At 64.8% G+C, this 20,834-nt stretch overlaps 1 protein-coding gene across 1 annotated transcript in view; it reads left to right on the top strand.

The window, feature by feature from the left end:
* Window positions 1-20,834, top strand: part of LOC117646268 — a 38,004-nt gene that overhangs the window by 1,814 nt on the left and 15,356 nt on the right. The gene's annotated exons all lie outside the window — the stretch shown is intronic.

Genomic DNA, 20,834 nt, shown 5'->3' on the forward strand with positions numbered 1-20,834 from the left:
CCGTCCCCGGCGCGTCGCTTTCTCTCTCGGGGCGTCGTCGCGGCCGCAACGCGTAGCACCAGCAGCAGCGTCGCATCGGCGACACAGAGGGAGAAGGGCGCTAATCGGCGAGATACGATACGACCCGACACTACACTCGTAATCTCCGCCCCATGGTGGGCGCCCCAAAGGGATCCGCAGCCCGTTCCGTTCGGCGCGTTGGCGGCGAGGGGATGCCAGGGCGGCCGCAGATGCAGGCGCCGCCACCGTGCGTGGACACTGCTGGACCGGAGGCTGCTGAAAGTGGTCGATTTCCAATGCGATTCGGATTGGCCGCAGTTTGGCGTGTTTTGTCCCGCCGGGCCTTATCTCGAGATTGCGGGCGATAGGCGGCGAGGCGACCGCGACTATGCAAAGAAGAAGGGCCTGCTCGTGCTGCATTCCGGCCCCTCCCGGCCCTGCCGGCCCTGCACACTCATTCCGAGAGGCGTCGTCGTCGCTGCGTCTCTCTCGCACCTATACGGGACGCCCCGCGAGTGCGAGAGAGACAGAGCGACGAAAACGGCTCTCGGAATCAGTCTGCCGGGGCCGAGGCAGCCGAGGCCTGCCTGCCTGCGGCTCGAGGTGTTATCTCTCCAAACCAAGTGCATGGCTGTTGGGGCGGGGCGGGGCGGGGCGCCTCGCGAGTAAATATTGGCTGCGCGTTCGCTGTGCGTTCGCTTGCGAGCGGGAGGAGGAAGGAAGACTGGAGGGCGGCCGAGGAATTCCGTTGGAAAGAGAGAGGCAATGACACGGGGCACATGTTGCCGCGCCGCCCGATTTGGGTATTTTTAGAGCGTCCGTCTGGCGATGCAACGCGCTGCAGCGCGTCTAGTCTAGCGATGGCGTGCGCGGCCGGCCTCGCCGCCCTCCGGACCGCCCTGGCTGGGGACCAGGGACGCGACCTGCTGGCCGGCCGTCGACGGCCACCTGGAGGATGACGACGGCGACCTGGCGGGGGCGGCCGCGGCGCCCCGAGCGCGTTTTGCCGGTGCAGCGCGTCGTCTGCGCGTCGCTGCGAGTCGCCTTCGTCGTCTGGCTGGCCGGCCCACTGTAAATAGATGAAAATAGACCCGGCCTAGCCGCCGAGCCGGCCGGCCGGGCGGCGCATCTGGGCGCCTCCCCGTTGCGTGGTGCCACTGGCGGCGTGACCGGCCGAAAGTGCGTCAACCTGCCTCGCTTCGCCCCTTGAGGGTGAGAGAGACAGAGGGGCTCTCTGCAGGGGGCGGGGAATCGGCAACTGGTTCGCGTGGCGGGCTGACTCACGCACCGGCGCGCCCTGGTGGGCCCTGCCACGGCTCCACCCAGCCCAGCCCAGCCCGGCTCCATCGGGCTCCACCCCGTGTCCAGGACGCCGACGCGGGGAGCGTCGGGAAGTGAGTTTATCGGCTGGGCGTCGGCCGGGCGGCCGCCTGACTCACACTCCGCGTCGTCGTGGTGGTGGTGCACTTGATTGCGGCGTCGGAGCGAGGGCCTTCCGGTCCGCGCGGAGGGTGCGAGGTGCGAGGTGGTGCGAGGTCGCAGGGAAGGGTGGCAAGGCCCCGGCCCCGGCCGCCCGGACGGTCAAATAAAGGTTGTGTGAGTCAGCCTCTGAGTCATCTCGCCGGCCGGCCGGGGTGGCGGTGGTGGTGGCGGCCGGGTGGTGAAGGGGGTTGCCCGGGCACCGTGCCCTGCCGCCCCGCCAACAGTCAGCCTGCGCGGTAGGCAGCCTGCCGACGCGCGTGTCTGCGCGCTGCCTACCTGCCGGGGGCCGTCTCTCTCGCACTCGCGGGGCGCTGCGTGCATGTGCGAGAGAGACAGAGGCCACAGTGTGCTGACGGCCTGACGGGCAGCCTGACGGCGCGCGGCGCTTGACGCGGAGGCCGCGGAGGTGGACAGGGAAGTGGTGGCAGCCTCGTCACTGCGCCGAGGCAGCGCGGCAGCGCGTCAGCGTCACCTGGCGTGCGGGGCTGACTGTCATCCGCGGCAGGTGTCTGTTGCAGCCGCTCCGTCTCTCTCGCACTCGCGACGCGATCAGTGGAATGGGTGGTGAAACGGGGCTCTGAACTCCAGTCTTATTGCACTATAAGTGCCCCGAATCGCGCCGTCTCGCCGGTTTGGGGTTCTGCACCTCGCCGACGGAAAGTGAATTTGGGCGCGACGGGCGTCGATACCTCCGGCCCCTTGGCCTGGCCGGGCGCCGCGCCGAGCGAGCACACTCTAAGGAGACTGGCTTTGCAGCGTTGCGTGGCGGGGCGGGGCGGTCGCGCCTGGAGAAAACTGAGCCGCGCGTGGCGTGGCGCGGCGTGGCGGAAGGAGAGCTGCGCTGGTTGTCTGCAGGTCCCGTTGTGGCGCGGCGCGGCGGGTCCAGCTGCTGCTGCTGCCCCACGCCGGCGTCGATGACGGCGCCCTCTCGGCGGCCATCCATAATTCGTCGACGCGTTGACGCCGAGGCTGTCGTCGAGGATGGCGACGCGGCCGTGCACTCCGCCGCGCTGGGCAATGCAGGAGGAGGACGTCGCGGACGTCGGCGGCAACTTGACTGGAACACCCAGGCGGGGGACCCCGGCGCCGCGGCCTGTGGTCTGACTCCGAGCAGCGCGTTGCTCTGTCTCTCTCACACCTCTACGGGCCGACCCATGAGTGCGAGAGAGACAGAGCGTTGTTCGGAATGAACCCGCCGGGATTATTTGGGCGCGATCTCGTCGCCGCGATCGGAGACTCGGCGGACTGGCGGCGTCGCCGGCGAGTGGCGGAGTGACGGAGTGGTTTGTCATTTTCGTTATTTTGGGTCGCTGAACTCTGATCCAATCATTGCGGCGGGAAGGGTCGGCTTCGGTGTGGTCTTGCGGTTCGCTCCGCTTGTGCCCCGCCAGTGCCCCGCCAGTGCCCGCACTGCCGCGGACTGACTGCGCCGTTCGAGGCCCGGCCCGCTCGTTTGCTTGCTTTTGGCCCCAACACGTCGATGGCGAACCAGAAAAACTGGCACATTGTGGAGTCTCGCCCATTTTTGTCTACTTTTGCGTGACTCCCGCCCTCGACATGCCCCGCCCCGCCCCGCGTCCACAACAAGGGGAAGAGGCGGACGGGACGCGTGTAAAGAAGAAACGGGAATAAAAATTAGCAAGGGAGAAAGTTAATGATTGACATGTTTTGATGCAATGATGAAAAACGAACGACTTTCTTTGCACACAATGCGGGTGCAGGAGTGCCGGGCCCGCTGCACGCGAGGCGCGGCGAGGCCGCGGAGCCGCGAGGTGCGGGTGGGTGGGTGCTGCGCTGCCCAGTGGGGGGCTTAAAACACAAGAGCCGCGAGGAGAGAGAGCAAGGCGAGGGGGAGGGGAGGGGGGGACCGTGTGGGGGAGCGGACGTAATGAGTGTGAGAGAAGAAGAGTGAAACTTGGGTGTGGTAATGAGAGGGAAGCTGTTATGGAGGCGAGCCGCTTCCTGACCCTGCGAGGCCCTGCGAGGTGCGATGCCCCGGGCCCTCCACGATCCCTGGGCACCTGTTCGAAGCGAAGCCGAGCGATGCGCGTGCCCCAGCCCTTGGCTCCAGCCCTGCAGCCCTCCAGCACTCCAGCAGGCTGCTTCCGAGGGTCGCTTTCGTCGCTCTGTCTCTCTCGCACCTACAGGGGGATACTCCACGAGTGCGAGAGAGGCAGGGCGACGAAAACGACTCTCGGAATCAGTCTCCAGGCCTGAGCTCTAGGCCTGAGCTCCAGGCCCTCCAGGCCGGCGCACGGTGATTGTTGTCACGGTAATCGTCGCGGTCCCCATTGTCTATTGTGGCGGCTTGGCGGTGCTTCGCGGGGTCCACCGCGCGATTCCAGTTCGGCCAGGTGATCTCGCCGCGGGTCGACCACTGCTTCTCCCCCCCCCCCTCCTTCCACTTCTTGTTCTCGCCAACCCCATATTGGCAGTTAATTTATTTAGCGCCCATCCTTTTTTTTCGCCTTTTTTGATCTGTTTGAACGTGCGCGGCCAGGTATTTTCTTCTTCTTCCTCTTTTCCCCGTTGTTTTTTTTGTAACTGCTGCATAGTTGACTTCCCAGCCGTAATAGCAAACACGGCGGGGCGGGGCGGGGCATATGGGGGGTCGCTGGGAAACGAGGCGGCCATAAAATGATGGAATACACAATGGCCGGAGTGCGACCGCCATGAAATAATAACTGCGGGAGATGCGATAGTTTCCGGGGTCGGCTCGCCCGGCTCGCCTCTCCGCCCGCCGGCTGTCTTACGGCCAATCATGACCTCCTCGGCGACTCGGCCGCGCGCGGGAATAACCAGCAACGACGGAAACACGGCGACGGCGACGACGGTGCGGTCAAGATTGGAGGAAATTGCGATGGCGTGTTTTGCTTACTTTTGCGATGGTACGCTGTTGTTTCCTGAACCACCGGTCGCGCTTTGAGATCCAGAGTCGCTAAACAGGACTCGAACCGAACGTGTGACCCCACCAATGGACTCCTCGTTCGGAGAGCAATCCATTGGTGGGGTCACACGTTCGGTTCGAGTCCCATTTAGCGACTCTGGAGCTCAAAACGCGTCCGGGATTTGGACCGCCTCCACCGGTCTGCTGGCCCACTGCGCGGCGGTCCTGCTGCACGGTGCACTGGACGGGGCCGGCGGGGACGGCCATATTAGGGGTGAGCGGGGCGTCGTCTGCCCTCTCTCTCTCTCTCTCTCTCTCTCTCTCTCTCTCCTCGCGGAGCGTGGCCAAAGGGGTGCGCGGCGTTATGTAAACGCCGCGGTGCATCCCCGCGGGCGATAGCCGGCGATGGCGCGCCGCCTTGGCGACGCCCTGTCGCCGTTCGTCGCTCTGTCTCTCTCGCACTCCCGGGCAGTGTGGCGGGGGTGCGAGGGAGAGGGCGCGACGAAAGCGCTCTTCGGAATCGGCTTGTATGCTGTTGGCCGCTCGGGGCGTGTGGGCGATAATTGTCCGTAGATACCCCGTGGCGTGGCGCGGCGTGGCGTGGCGGGCCCGCCATAGAAAGCCGTGTGGCGCTGCGCTGCACTGCACTGTGATCGTATCGGGCATCGCATCACACGGGGCGGGGCGGCCAGGGGCGGCCAGGGGCGGCGGATAGCATCGGCGTGGCGGCGGGGCGTTAGTTAGGGGCGTTGAGAGGAGTCTGCGCGCTCCAAAGGCAAAGGGCGCCGAGGAGGAAGCGGTCCTCCGCTTTATTTCGGTCGCCTGTTGCCTCGCGAAGGGGGAAGCAAGTGCACTGTAGTGGCAATGGCGGAAAGTGCGCGGACAAACTTGGTGGAAAAAAAGTGTCTTTCGGCCAGAGGGGGCGAAGTACTGAAGAAGGTGAACCCTTTGACTCAATTATTATTTGGGAGCTTTCGAAATATTAGCATCCACCGTAAGGTAAAATTGCACAAAAAGAAAAAAAATTGAAAATAATTTTTAAAAAAATGTATAGTGAAAGTTGAAATAATTTTTTAAAAAATTGAAATGGGATTGAAAAAATCATCAAAAAAATTTAGAATAGAAAGTGGAGGAACGACGTTTAGCAAGTAGTGGTGGATGAATTGGACGAATTGCCGTGTTGTTTTCCTCGAGGCGGTGGCCGTGCCGGGCCGGCCCCCTGCGAGGCGCCCTTCACCGGGGCGGATGGGTGCGCCGCCGCCGCGCCTCGGCCGCGCCTTCCCGGAGCAGAAACGTGAACCTGCCACGGCGGCGCCCACGCCTGTAACAGTGTAACGCGGAGAAGTGGGAAAAGAGGGGGGGGGGGGTGCCGGGTGTTTGGACGAAAAAGTATCGCACACGCATCGATTGTGTCGAACACGTGGCTGTTTGCCGTTGCCGCTGCGCGTTGGCATTCCGCTCGGCCGTATTTGGCGTCCACTCCACTGGACACTGGAGCGCGCTGCATGCGCTGCAATGCGCCTGGGGCGGCGGAATTCGCAGAAGCCTGCGCCTGCTTGCTCTCGCCTGGCTCTCGCTCGCTCGTCGGGCAGGAGCAGAGGTTGCAGAAATAAGTGTTTGCGCGCTAAATGCTGTGTGCACGATTTAGCACACGCTGTTCTACACGCCAGGCCTTGCTTTGCAGTTTTGTCGCTGCGTACACGAGTTTCCCTCGTACCCATACGAGTCTCTGCACTCTCATCAAATCACAGCACCGTCAGTGTGTTTTGTTATTTTGATTGATATTTTCTGAGAAACAATTTTGCCCCTCAGTCGTGACTCCAAGCTTTGCGTCAACTTTGAGACGATAACCAAATAGTTCCGAGTGGTCCGGGACGTGGGTCGTGCCGTCGGCAGGGTACCAGTGTACTCGCACCCGTCGCGGACCGCGGTGGACCGCAGGCCGTACGAGCCCTTATGTCATCCGCGGCGAGCGATTCCAGAGCGTCGCCTCGTCGCCCTGTCTCTCTCGCACCCCTGCGGGACGCGCCGCGAGTGCGACAGAGACGAGGCGACGCTCGGCTGGCTGTGGCAGGCCAGTGCCGACACGGCGACCACAGCAGCTAATTTGCCTCGCCTGTCTCTCTCTCTAATTGGCTTTCAATGCACTTGGTGATGCAACCGGGGTTCGCCGCCCACCGATTCTCGGGTTTTGTTGTCCCGGTTTTCCGGAAAAATGTCGTTTTCTGCCTCGTGGCGCAACCGAGAAAGCACTACGGAGCGACGCCCCGGCCCGCGGCGGCGTCCGGATAGGATCGCCATCTGATGTTATTTAGCTTTTAGTGGAGCGCGCGTTTTTAGATTTTGTTTTGCTATGGCGATTACTCGCGCAGCCCCTCCTCCTCCTGCGAGATCCTCGGCCGGAGAAGATGGGAGAAAAAAAGAAGAAAACACAAGAAAAAGTTTACGATCGGTATCCCCGACGGGTGCAGTGCTGCGGTGCGGTGAACTGACGGACGGAGGTGCCCCGGCGTGATCTCACTCATGGCATCACTTTTACGCCGTCTTTGCCCCCTTTTTTTCTCAGCCCCGTGCTGAACACCGATCCGCATTGGCAGCGCGGCGGTCCACAGTGGGCCAGAAGACCGGTGGAGGTGGACAAAACTCTAGACGCGTTTTGAGCTCCAGAGTCGCTAAATGGGACTCGAGCCGAACGTGTGACCCCACCAATGGATTGCTCTCAGAACGAGGAATCCATTGGTGGGGTCACACGTTCGGCTCGAGTCCCATTTAGCGACTCTGGAGCTCAAAACGCGTCTAGAGTTTCGCCCGCCTCCACCGGTCTTCTGGCCCACTGTGCGGTCGTCCTTGTTTTTTTTCCCTCCTCTTTGTGTCGCCATCCCTGTTCCTTCGGCGAGTCGCGACATCGACCTGCTTCCTCATGAGGCTCATGTGGCTCATGGCGCAGGCGGCAACCTGTTGGCGGTTCCTTATGTCACACCGGCATGCACTGGGTCACCCACACCCACCACGAGTCGCCGCTGGCCGCGCGTGGGAAAGCGTCCTCCGCTCCTCGAAGTAAAGCACCGCCGCGACGGAGCGCCGCCCTTTGACTGGCGGTGCGGCGCGAGTCGTTTGGTTGACATTCCAATTTTTCCGCCGTCGCCTGGCGTCGCGGCGCTTCCTTCGCCGTGCCTTATGTCACAGGAAGCGAGCCGCGTCTGTCTGTCTGGCCGGCCGGCCGGTCGCCGCGGGACGGACTGTGTGACTGACTACTCGGCGGGCCAGTGTGTCACTCGCGACGTGACGACTGCATTGCGGTCGGCCTGCCGCTGCTGGAAGCTTGGCTGGAAAGGGACTGCGGGCGTCTCTCTCGCACCCCCGCGTTACACGCGACGCCCTCGGGCAGCCTTCGGGCAGCCTTCGGGCAGCCTTCGGGCAGCCTTCGGGCAGCCTTCGGGCAGCCTTCGGGCAGCCTTCGGGCAGCCTTCGAGCAGCCTTCGGGCAGCCTTCGGGCAGCCTTCGGGCAGCCCTTGGGGTAGAAAGCGTGTGCCCTCCTGACTGGATCGCTGGCTGCGCCATGGCTGCGCGTTCACTCACCTGCTTGGCGGCGTGCGTGGGCGGGGCGGCGCATCCGCGGGCGCATCGCGGTGTTACGTGTGTTCGCCGAGGGGGCCGAAGCAAACACTCGACGCGGCCAGTGGACCTCCCTTTGGTAGGGCGGCCGAAGCCCCCGGCACGCAGACCGGCCCGCCGCACTGCCGCGTCCGGCGGCGCGCCGGGCGTTCTCGTCGCCTCACCTCACCGGCCAGCGTATTGCTTCATTTTCTCTTGGCGTGTGGATGCGACGAGCCTCCGTGTCAATTAGTGACAGCAGCGGGGCAGTCCGTGCCGTGTGCGCGGGGAAGCGGTCACTCGCTTTACGACCCCGATTCCGGCGGCTCTGCTTCCTCCTACAGGGACTCTCCTTCTCCTCCTCCTTCTACTCCTCTTTCTTCTCCTTCTCCTCCTTCTTCTCCTCCTTCTTCTCCTCCTCCTACTCTCCTCCCCTGCGGCGTCCCCTGCGAGGTTGGCGGGTGATAAGCGGCGCCGTGATACCTCTCGGCCTTGGCCCGCATGGCCTGCTTGGCCTGCTGGAGGGCGGAGGGCGGCGGAGGGCCCGCCCGGCCTCACCTCGCAACCTCGCGGCGAAATGGGTCAGCGGCCTTCTAGTTTTATCCGGGCCTGCTGGTGCCATGGCTGTCCCGTCTGCTGCTGAGTGAACTCGATCCGCATACCGCTAGGCTTGGCGCGGCGTCACGCGGCGCGGCCCTACTGCAGGCAGTCGCGCTTCCTTCGGCGGCACGACACGGCACGGCACGGCACGGCGCGTTCGCGCAATCCGTGGTGCGAATGTTTGATTGGGATCGGCCCATTATTGGTCGAGTCCTTTGCGACACCTCGCCGCGCCGTCGACGCGGTGCCGCCGCCGGCGCAGTCCGGGCCGAGCCGATTGAGTGCCGGAGGGCTGTGGTCGCGCCGAACAAACCTCACTCTGGGAGGGTCCACTCTAGAAGGGTCCACTCCTCGATCGCGCAGTGAATCGGCCTCCGAGAAAGCTCCCCCGTTTTCCGAGAAATCTGGTCCGCGTCTTGAGTCGTCCGCCGGGCGTGCCAGGGCGTGCCCTCGGCGCGGTGCTGTCGTTCGGGGCGGCGCCGTGTCTGATTGGGCCGCGTGTGTTTTCCGTGTTTTACGGCTGGCGTCCGGCCGGCCCCGTGGACGGTGCCATTGACGGGGCCTTTCGTCTGTCTGTCTGTCTGCCTGTCTGTCTGTTCGTCTGGCCGGACCAATTATTTTTCACTTTCTTGTCGCGGCGCTTCGCCTCATCTCGCGGCGCGTGTGTCGGAATCCGAGGATTTGTGTGTTTTTGACCCTTTTTTTTCGGGCGGGCCGCTGGCGGTCCAAACGAACCGGCAGCACGGGGAACGACGGGGTGCACCCCCAGGCCGGGAGGCCACGCCTCGCCACGCCGCTCCGCCCGCCTCCCTCCGGGATTTCTCCAGCAGAGGCCCCGGGGCTGTCCGACTAGACTCCAGCAGCCCTTGTCCGGACTGACCTGGAACTCTGCAACGGCGACAAAGGCTTGTCGTGGCCACTGGCGGGCCGGCTGGTCTTACCCGTAGTACCAGTCTGGCCCGGTCATGAGGACGGCCTGCACGGCAGCAGCAGTGCGCGTGGTTGTCGCATTGTTGTCGTCCGGGGGGGGAGGGGCTGTTACGTGTTTTGCGGACGGCCCCCGAGTCAACGAACGCCGGCCGAAATAACAGCGTGTTGTTCTGGGCTTGGCGCTGCAACCGCCCGGCACCGCCGCCCCTGACAGGCATTACATATTGGACATGTAAGTGCCCGCCCCCCCTCCCCCTCCCCCTTTTCTTCCTCTAGCCGCGCCGAGGCGCGACTCTAAAAGTTGAAGCGGACTAATTTTAGGCGGCGCGCCGGCGGCCGGCATGCAATACTCTGCGCGCCCCCTTCCACAGGAATGCGCGCGGGATGCTCGTGTGTGTGTGTGAGTGTGTGTGTGCAAGTGTGTGTGTCGCCATCAAACTTGGAAACAAAGCGAATTCGCGTGTCGAGAGACGCGACGGCGGCGCTGCGATCGGCGAGGAGGTGGTGGCGGCGCGCTTGCGTGCGTGCGTGCGGCGTGGAGGAGGTGCTCGACATGCGTTGATTGGAGCGTGAACACGATGCCGCACTTCTTCTTCCTCTTGGGGAGCGGCGGCGGCGGGAGTTTCCTGCACTGTGGGGGACGCGTCCCCGGGGGCGTCGCCGGAGCAGGCGGCGGAGTGACTGGTGCCGTTCGGAGTCCCTCGTTTTGATTTACAGCCGCGCTGTGTGAGTGTGTGTGTGTGAGTGCGCGCGCGGTTTGACAGTGAAAGTCGTTTCGGACGTTGCCCCGGCCGGTGTCTGGCTGCGCGCGGCGCGGCGCGGCGTCCCGTCTTCTTCCCGTCACTCTTTTCCCCCGAGAATGACGCGGAATCGGGGATTTGTTTTCGTTTTCGCTTCGTTTTTTGTCAGCGGCGTCCGCGCGTTTTCGGCTCAACCCGTCCGTTTTATAGTAGCATCGTCATTTTTTTTTGCGCTCCTTTTTTTTATTGCTGTTTTGTCGCGCGTCAGTCAGGTGGGTAATATTAATCTGGCGCGGACTTTGCGCGCTTCGGTGGGCGCTCGGCGTCGCTTTGCGTGGATCAAGGTTATCTCTGGGTAATCCATCGTCGGCCGGCCCGGCGCCTCGCGCACCGACACTGACGACCCCGACGGCCCAACTGCGCCGAAATGAAATAATGGCGTCCCGAGCGTCGCCGCGCGTTTCCTGGTCCTCCGTCCTGTCGCCGTCGTCGGTCGGGCTCGGCTGGGCCACTGCAGACGCCGCGATGACGATTCCGAAGGAGGGTCTCCTCGTCGCTCCGTCTGTGTCGCACGGGGCGCGGGGCGTGCGGGTGCGAGAGCGACGGAGCGATTCTCGAGGCCCGCTCGGCGCTAATATTAGCATGATAATGGCTCTAGCGCCGCTCGGCCTAGAGTCGCTTATCTGCGGCGCACCGGTCCAGGTGTGCAGGCCGTTCAGGCAGTGTAGTGGCGGGGCTGGCGGCGCAGGCGGGGCCTAACGGCGGCGAGGCTGCTTAACGGAGCGGCGCGTTCCGTCAGCTCACTTGCGCGTGCCGTGTCCGCCGCGCCGCACCGCGCCTCGACGCCGGTGTCCGCCCGGCCGCCTGGCAGCCGCCTCTCTCCCACCCGTGCAGTTCTGCGGGACGCTCCGTGACACAGAGAGAGACAGAGCGATGAAATCACTGCCGAGCCGCCGCCGGGTGGCGCCACGCGTCGCGGCTCGATGACGCTCTGTGACGCGCGCCCCTCGGACACTTGCCCCCCCCCCCCCCACACACATACACACACACACACTCGCTCCCCCCGGGGTGTTACGCGATAAGCGCGGACAGGTGTGTTGGAGGGGGAGGGGGTGTCGGGGAAGCTGGCCCGTTTTATGGGTCATTAGCAGAAGCGATCCTCCCGGACTGACCTGGACCAGCACGCGTCCGACTTGGAGGCCTTCGAGGCCCTCGCCAAGGTCAGGACGGCCCGGCGACGCTCGGTGTTTTTTGCCGGCGGAATATCTAATCGGAGTCGTCGTCGTCGTGGTCCCCCGCACCGCCGCGCCGCGCTGTGCCGTGCCGCCCGAGTGCATTCCCCCGACGGCGTGGGCGTCGCTGCGTCGCCGCCTCCAGGACATTTGCATGTGAATGGTGCATCGCTGGACAGGGTCCAATATCCGAATGGGCCCCGGCAGGCTTTGCCAGGCCTCGCCTTCCCGTTCGGCCGTCCGGCCGTTCGGTCAGCGACCGCGTCGCGCTCGGCCTGTCGCCGCGTCAAGGGTGTCTGTGGCTGCGTGTCTGCGTGCGCATCCTTGGCGGCGATCAGGATGTTGTCTGGCGCGGCACGGCGCGGTCGGCGACGTCGGCGACATGCCGGAAAGCCACTCGGCCGTCGTATTGGGGGGCGGAGCTCGCCGTGCTCGGGACCCTGTCTCTCTCGCACCCCTGCGGGAGGCTCCGCGAGAGCGAGAGAGACGGTGCCTGTGTTTGTCGCCGCCCCGACCTTGGCTCCCTGACCTTCACCACCACTGGGACCTTCGGGAAGCGCCCTGCGGTATTGGGCGGCGCCCCATCCGCCCCGCCCCCGCCCAGGTCGGCCTCGACCCTCCACCACACTGGCGGGGCGAGGTGGCCGATCGGGGAGGCGCTGACGGCGTGGCGTCCCGGCCCGTCCTGGCGGGGGCGGCGGGGGCGGCGGGGCGGCGGGGCGGCCCGCTTCCTGCTGAGCGTCTTCCTTGCCAGCAAGCTGCTTCCGAGCGGTCTTCCGTCTCTCTCGCACCCCCAGGGGACGCCGACGACGCCCCACTAGAGCGAGAGAGGCGGCGGTTGGCGCCGCTTGCGGTATTGATGAGTTGACGCGCGCCTTCCTGTGGGATTTACCGCCGCCTTGGCCGCCGCGCCCCGCCCGTCCATATTTTTTGATTAGATCAAAGTCCATCGAGGAAATTGGATTGCGGTGCTTGTCTTTTTCACGGCCCGCTGCGCCGGTAGTGCGCCGTCCGCGCCGACGTTCGTCGCTCTGTCTCCCTCGCACTCTTGCGGCGCCTTGAGCGAGAGTGAGACAGAGCGACGGAGCTCCGTTCGGGATCGGCCTGCTGTCGGTAAACGGGCGTCCTGTCGCTCGAAAATGGGTCAGGTGACATCTGCCTCTGCGGACTCTGCACTGCAAGTTGGGCTGCGACCCTCGCGCATTTTCGTCGCTCTGTCTCTCTCGCACCTGTACGTACGGGTCGCCCCGTGAGTGCGAGAGAGACAGGGCTCAGTCTGCAGTGCAGGCCGGGCCAGGTGGTCCGCGTCGGCCCGCCGGGCTCGCTGGAGGCCTCGCGCGCGGCCAGCCAGCCAGCCAGCCGCCCCGCCTCTTCGCCAAAATTGAGCGTCCGTCCGCGCAAAGTAGGGTGTAGTATTCCCCTCCGGCCTCGGCCCTGTGGCGGCCGTTTGAAGCATCTGGAGCAGCTGGGCGCTCGGGCCGTTCGGGTTGGAAATGACTTTCGCCCGGGTCGCTCGGGGGGGGGGGGGGGGGGGGGTTCACGGCCGCGCTTCGCATTTGGGCCCGCAAGGCCCCCAGGCAGCCCGACGCGGCCGCGCGCGTCCGAGCGCCGCGACGCCGCAGTGCTCGGCGACGTGTGTGGCTGCGTGGCTCGTGTCGCGGAGCCAGGCCTGCGAACTCATTCCGAGAGTCGTCGCTCTGTCTCTCTCGCACCCGCACGGAACGCCCCATGAGTGCGAGAGAGACAGGGCGACGAAAGCGACTCTCGGAATGAGTCTGCTGCCGCCAGGTGCAGCCTCGAGGTCGCACTTCCTGTCCACGGCGCCGCGGTGCCGCCGTGCCGCCGGCCGGGTACCGCGCGGGGGTACCCGCCTCACGTCAGTACGACAATTTTTTCAGAACCGTCTGTTTGTCTCACTTTGATTTTTTGGCGAGTGGTGATTCTCGGGTCGCGCGACTGCGTCTCGTCTCAGACAGAGTCTATCCATCCGAACCGCCCGCCGCTAAACAGGGCCGCTGGCGACGCCCCGGGCTGTTAGCGCGCGTGGCTCCACACCGCGTACTTTGTCGAAAACTACACTGTAATTGATTTTGCCCTTCAGCAGGGCCTGTCATTTATCTTTTCCTGTGGTACCCGGATGGCGGCGGGGCCGGGCGTCCCTCACGGTCTCGGGGCTCACGGCCACGCCGCGGCCACCGCCAGGCCACCGCATGCAGCGCGGCGGTAAAGCGCCACAAGGCGCACGAGGTGCAGCACGCTGGCTGCACTGCTTTGGGTCGCATCGGGTCTTCGTTTTCTTTTCCCTTTTTTTCCTCCCCAAATGCCAACCATAGCCGTGCCTGCCATGCCGGCGCGGTGCGGCCGAGTGAAAGCACTGCGACGGGCACGGCCGGGGCACGGCCTTCCCGCCTTCCTGCTGCAGGACGCTCATTGACCGGCGGGAATATTCGAGGCTCGCTCGCTGGCGGCCTGGCGGCCTGGCGGGCGGTGACAGACGACGGCGACGTGCTGGTGCTAGGTACCCGCCGCGGGTACTCTCGAAAATAATGATGACTTGTACGCCAAGGAGTCCAAGCGGTCGTTTTTTTCGAAGCGTCTGTTCGTTTCTTGAATCTGGTCGTGGTCGCGCGCGTCGCGTGTGTGACCGTACCGGTCGATGCTGCGCGATGCTCGGCGCGCGGGAGAAAGCGTTTTGCTTTTGACTTCTCCGAACGTTTTGATCGCAACGAAACGCCCCGACAACGTAACGCCACGCAACGCGGCGTGATTGGCACCATTCACGACATGCGGCGGCGCGGCGGAGCAGAACGCCCAGGGCGGCGGGGCGGCGGCTCACAGTGGGCCAGAGGACCGGTGGGGGCGGTCCAAATCCCGGACGCGTTTTGAGGTCAAGAGTCGCTAAACAGGACTCAGTGGCTTCCAGCTTCCAGCTCCGCGCATATTTGGCGCTGCGGGCCTTATACGTGCACGGAGCCGCCCGGAGCCATGGGCCCACCGATTCCTAGCGGGCGCTCTGTCTCTCTCGCACTTGCAGTGGCCGCCCCGCGAGTGCGAGAGCGAGAGGGACGGGGCGACCGCAGGGCGCAGGGCCGGTCCAACACAGTGCAGCGCTAATGAAGGGAAGGGAGCGGTGCGGCCCGATTGTTGGTGGTTATGAAAGCGATAGCAGTGTGGTGGCCGCGGAGCACCGCGGAGCACCGCGGAGCGGAGGGAGGACGCGCCCTGGCCGGCCCGGCCCTGCCGCCGCCGCTCCAAAGGACCTCGCCGAGGCGATCCGAGCCGAGCGTGGCGGGGCGGGGCGGGGCGGGGCGGGCGGACACCCCGGTGCGCTAATTGGGCTATCCTAACCTAACCGCAGCGCCTCGGCTCGGCAGCGCGCCCAGCCTCGCCTCGTGTTTGTTTGTTTTGTTTGTTTGTTGCGGCATTGCGGTGCGCGGCGCTGTATCTCTGAACACCGCCTTTTCCCCTTTCGCCGCCTTCTGTCTGTCTGTCTGTCTGTTTGATTGCCTGCAGGGCCGTCAGCCGTGCTGGCAGGCAGTCCCGCGGCGCTCCGGTGCGTTGCGGGCCAGTCTGCCTGCCGGGGGCTCCCTGCTGCACACTGATTCCGAGAGTCGTCTTCGTCGCCCTGTCTCTCTCGCACTCACGGGGCGTGCCGCACCGGTGCGACGAAGACGACGCTTGGCCCTTTGCCGGCGGCCGGCGGACCGGGAAACGAAACTGAACGAAACCGAAGCGGGAATAAGGTTCTGGCCGATGACCCGGCCGGCCTGGCCCGGCCCGGCCCGGCCTTCCACTTTCCCTGGCAGTGGCGTGCCGCCTTGCCGCCGCGTCCCGGTCAGCTGTTGCCATTGGCCTTGGCTCGGCGCGACGTTTAGTCCGGCCCGCCTTTGCCGCCGCGGCCGCGTCGCGAGTCCTGCCCGGTCGGAATGCCGCCCCGGCCGCCCCGTCCGGGCCGTTGGCTGCTACACTGTATTGGCACCGAGTGCGCTCGCCGCCGGCACGCCGACGGGCCACTCTAGTCTGGCCGCTCTAGAGCGGACTCGGAGCGCTCGAGATGCGGGGCGCGGCATTGCTCCCGCAGGCTGATTCCGGGGGTCGTTTTCGTCGCTCCGTCTCTCTCGCACCTCTTGGGAACGCCCCATGAGAGCGAGAGAGACGGAGCGACGAGAACGACTCTCGGAATCGGTCTGCTCCTTGACGGTGCACCGAAACGAAGGGCGTGCCGTCGCGCGACGTGCACTCCTCGTCTTGCTGCAGCACGCTGGCCGCGGCGGCGCGTCGCAGGTGCGACTATCGCTTTTATACAGGGGTCTAAATCAAGGGAGTAATAGACGCGGCGTGAAAGTTGTTTCATTGGTTTCCTCGCGCGCTGCGCTCTTGTCCGCCCTGCGTGTACGTGTGTGTGTGCGAGTGTGCGCATACTCAAGTGCCATCGGATGCGCGCGTCGGCCTGACTTGCAGGTGCCTCCGTCGTCGAGCATGACGCGGTGGCGGCACTGGCGGCGCACAGTGGGCCAGAAGACCGGTGGAGGCGGGGCATTCCCCGCCGCTAAGGGCTGTAAACTAGGTTAGGACGTGCCCGCCAAAAGGTACAGTACGGCCCCGTTTCCCTTATTCCTTTTGGCAGCGCCCCAGTGGAATGTCGCCGGGTCGAGAAAAGGGGGGGAGGGGGGGGGGGCATGGCGGCGCACGCGGAGAGGCCTCAAAATAATGCATTCTTTGCACTATATGCAGCGCGGCGGGCAGGTCGGCAGGTGTTACGCGCGCGCACGCCACCACCGCGGGGTGCACGCACGGCCAACGCACGGCGGCGTGGCGCGGCGTGGCGGGGCTTTGGCTTTTTTGGGACTCGTGCGTGGCCCGGGCCGGGCCGGGCCAGGCCATTGTTGCGCAACCCTGGTACGTGTGTGTGTGTGTATGTGTTGGTACGTGTGGCGTTACGGTAAGGACTCTGTTGTTGTTGTTGTTGGGCGCCGCGCGTCGCTGTTATTATTACGGTTTTGTGGGCGTGTTTGGCGCATGAAAGTTTGACAAGAGAAGCCTGCTGCTGCTTCGGCTTGTAGGGCGCGTTCTGCATTTTGTATTCTGGATATGAAACGCATTTGGCGGGAGCCGCACGGGGGAAGGCCGGGTTGTGCCGTGGTGTGGGGGTTCCTTTCCTTTGGTCGTGGCGCTGTTGTTGTTGGTGCCCGACGAGTCATCACTCTCGCGCCCCCTGCCTCTCTGTCTGTCTCTAACAGACACACATCCGGACGGATAGACAGACGGACAGACAGACAGACAGAGACAGATAGAGCCAGTGCCTTGCAGTGTGTTGGTCCGTCGCTAATTGCGCGTGGCTCGCTGCGCTGTGCTGCGCTGCGTGCTCCCCGCGGTACCGCCACCACCGCCGCCTCCTCGGTGCATGCCGCGTTTAGCTTCACTTTCGTTGGCGCTGCGGTGCGTTGGCGTGCCGGCCTTTCGGCCTGCCTGCCTGCAGGGCCTGCAGTCTGTCTCTCTCGCACCTGCACGGGGCGCCCCACGAGTGCGAGAGAGACAGAGCGACGAAGACGACTCTCGGAATGAGTGCGGCCTGCCCACGGCGCCCTGGGCATGCCGTGCTGGCCGTTGTAGATTGCACCGCGCCGCGCTGCCGCCACGGTGCGTGGGGTGTCATTGAACTTGGAGTCGCACTTCTGGACGGCCGGCCAGGTGTGCAGCGGCAGCGGAGAGAGGACGGCGGGGAGGTGCGTTTGGCGGTGCCTCGCGTGGGCCGAGGGTCGCCGGGGGCTCCCCAGTCCTCTCCAAGACCCCCTGCTGACGGCGACGTCCCGGCGGGCAGCCCCCGGGGGCCCTGCCGTCGAACCGTCGTCTCTGGTTGGACCCGGCTGGGGCTGGTGCCGGCTGGTGCGGTGCGGTCTCGCCCAAGGTTAATCCGGCCGTGTGGCTGCCCGGCTGACGGACCGGTGATGTGACGTGATGACAGCTCCGGTCGGCCAGCCTGTCGTGGGGCTTCTCTTCCTGGGGAATCTGGACGCCGCTGACGTCCTGCCGCTCCGAGTCTCTGTCTCTCTGTTGCTACCCCTCTCGCTGCGCGGCACCGCACTGTGATGCGTGCGCCGAGTGCGTGCATGTCACATGCCTGCTTTTACCGGGGTGTTTGCCTGGCTGGCTGACAGCCCCGTCTGTCTGGCCGGCCGGCAGCCAGTCAAGGCAATGGAACGAGGCTGGGACGTGTATGGGGCCTCGCTGCCTACCTGCCAGGCTGCACTATGCTCTGTGTCGCGGTGGGGTGGGGAAAAGGGGGGGGGGGGGCATTGTGGGGCGTTACGTTATTTGCCTGCGGCTTGGCCCGCGGCCCCTTGTTTTGCGATGGGCGCCCCGCCCCGCCGCGATATCCGCGGGCCCCGTGCCGCGCCCTGCTTGCAGAGCGTGTCGAAACCCCCGCGGGGGCCCTGCGCAAGGCGGCGCGGCGGCCGGGGTGATGCACCTCGGGTTGCGGGTTCGACTCCCCTCCGCGGCGGTCCCACTCGCCTTTTCTCTCTTTAGCCGCGTCGGCGCCCACGCACCCCACGAACGCGCGCCGGGCCGGGCCGGGCAGGCCGGGCGCGCTTCCTCAATGCCACCGGCGCCGCCGGCCGATGCGCGCAGCGCGATGCCTGACATTCCCACGCGATGCCCGCCGAGCGGCCCAAGCGTCGGCTGCACTTCCGCGCTCGTGTGTGTGAGTGTGAGTGTGTGCGTGTCGCAAAGGAGGCGATGCGGGGAAACTGCGGCTTCTACGACTTACTCCGTACTTTTGTGGGAATGACACGGTGATGCTCTGTTGATGGCGTTTTAGGAGTCTTTTGAACGCAGCGCGCGGCCAGAGAGGCGGCGCCGTGTCTCCTCCCCCGCTCACACTCGCGCGTGCGCACGCACACGCACACACACACACGCGCGCGCGCGTTTTCTCTGGCCTGGCTCGCACATAACAGGCAGCATAATTAATTGCACATACGCCCTGGAAACGGAACGGAATGGGCGGAGGAAACGAAGCCTGTATTACCTAATTAGCGTGTGAGTGTGTAAGTGTGTGTGTATGCGTGTGTGTGTGTGTGTGTGGCCGTGCATACCTTTTGTTCGGCGGCGTCGTAGCGTGTGGCGCTATGCTTGGCTTTACTTATGTCATCGCCCCGCCCCACCCCGCCGGGGCGCCCTTTTGGAGGTGATGGATCGGATGCCAGCGGCCTGTGTTTCCGCCACGCCCTCGGAAGAGGAAAAGCCCCGACAGTGTCGCAACTCGGAAAAACCAAAGCCCCACTTTCAAAAAAATTAAGTAAATCTGATTTGAAAATAATTAGAACACAATGAACAAAATTTTAAAAAATTAACAATGAAGGTTTGTGAAGTTGGAGAATCTGGCTAAAACCAAAATCAAGCTAATCAAGTCAAATTTGAACTGAAATGTGGGTCACACGTTCGGTTCCAGTCCTGTTTTAGGGACTCTGGGGCTCAAAACGCGTCTAGAATTTTGGCCGCCTTCACCCACCGGTCTTCTGGCCCACTGCGCGGCCGGGCCGGGCGGTCCGGCGGTGGGTCGGTCGGTCCGCGGCCCGTTTGTGTTGCCCCATGCGGAACCGGGCAAGATGTACACGCTGATGGCGTAGGGCTGCTGCGAGGAAGAGGTGGAGGGCCTTGCCGGGCCTTGCCGGGCCTTGCCCAAGCTCATTATGCACGCAGACCACCTCGGCGCCGCGATTCGCCGTGCGGACGCACTGCAGTCTGATTCCGAGAGTCGTTTTCGTCGCTCTGTCCCTCTCGCACTCACGGGGCCTCCCTTTTAGGTGCAAGAGAGGCCGAGCGGCGAAAACGACTCCCGGCATCAGTCTGCTGCTTCATGTCTCGACGACGCCGGACCGCGTCTAAGCCCAAGTCCGGCAGCAGCGCGTTCGGCGTCGTCCTGGCGGCGGTTTGTTTTGGTTTGCCGGTCTGGGTTTCGTAAGCCCGCTTTTTGCCCCCTTCCACCTTCCCGTACCCTCAAGGACTCTCGGTGCTCGAGCCAAGGGCCGCGCCAAGGGCCACGCCAAGGCCTTCCCCCCCGAGGGCCGCGCCGTGGCCGAGCAGGGCCCCACGGCCGTGAAGGGAAGAGAAACTAATGGGGCGGATGCGGTAAGTCTTGGTGCCCCCTTCCCCCTCCCCCTCGCCTTCCTCTCGCTGATGTCCACGTCCGGGTTTAGAAAAAGAAAAGGCATTACCGATGCGTGAAAATGGTGGGCGTGGCGTGTGTGCCCGGGGCCCTCGCGGCCCGGGCGTCGCGATGATAGGACGGCGTGCGTCGCTGCACCGCCCTCGTCGCCCCGTCTCTCTCGCACTCGCGGGGCGCCCCGCACAGGGGTGCGAGAGCGACAAGCCTGTCGGCGACGACGGCGACGGGTCGCGCGGCTGACAGCGCGTGTCACGCACGCCGGCGAGCACGCGCGACGCGATGACGGGCCCCCGCGTGTGTATTTTTCATAAGCGGCTTCCATGAATATGAATACGACGTGCGTGCCAGTGTGTGTTCGTGTGTGTGTGTGTGTGTGTGTGTGTGTGTGTGTGTCCGGCACGGCCCAGGCACGGCGGAGCGCGACGCCGAGTGCATCCTAGACGGTGATGTATGGGGCCAGACCGCGGGGCCGCGCCGGGCCGTGGCGAGCCGCGTCCAGCCTCCAGCCCGGTGGGTGGCGCGGCACAGGCGAGGCACAGCGCGCAGCGCGTACGGTACGAATGGCCCCTGGAATGCCGGGGCTGGGCCGGGCGACTAGGCCGACTGGGCTGGCTGCTGTGTGACCAATGGGGATACCGATAGCGGATTGTCCGCGGGGCGATCATGCGTGCCGTTTGTATGAGCGTCTGTCTGTCTGTCTGTCTGTCTGTCTGTCTGTCTCGGCGTGTATGCCTGGCTGCGTATGTGACTGCAGATAGTCCCGGTCGATGCAGTGAAAGCAGCGCCTTTTAATTACTTTTGGCCGGGGAGGTTATGTGTCGTCGTCGTTCGTGGTCGCGTTTCGGAGCGGAGTGTGCGCACGACACGAAGCTTGCTGCCTGCCTGTCTGCCTGCCTGCCTCGCGCCCCGTGGCGGGTGTCGTTGGCCCAGTTTGCGTCGCCTGTCCCGCCCCGCCGGCCCCGCCCGGGGCTCTGCCCGCCCCGCCCCTCACAATGAGCTAGCGCACAACAACTGTGCATCATGGACCCGTTTCCACTCTGGTGACCTCCAGCGAACTGGCGGCCCGGCTCCCGAAACCGCTATGGACCGCCAGAGGAAAGGGAAGGAAAAGGGACCGTGTGAAAACGAATCCGCGTGCTGCCCACTGCAGCAGCAGGGTCCACTGCACCGGCCGTCCTTGTGCACCGAGTCCTTGACGGCGA

This window comes from Thrips palmi, unplaced genomic scaffold (assembly GCF_012932325.1).
Source record: "Thrips palmi isolate BJ-2018 unplaced genomic scaffold, TpBJ-2018v1 HiC_scaffold_19, whole genome shotgun sequence".
Classification (NCBI taxonomy): domain Eukaryota; kingdom Metazoa; phylum Arthropoda; class Insecta; order Thysanoptera; family Thripidae; genus Thrips; species Thrips palmi.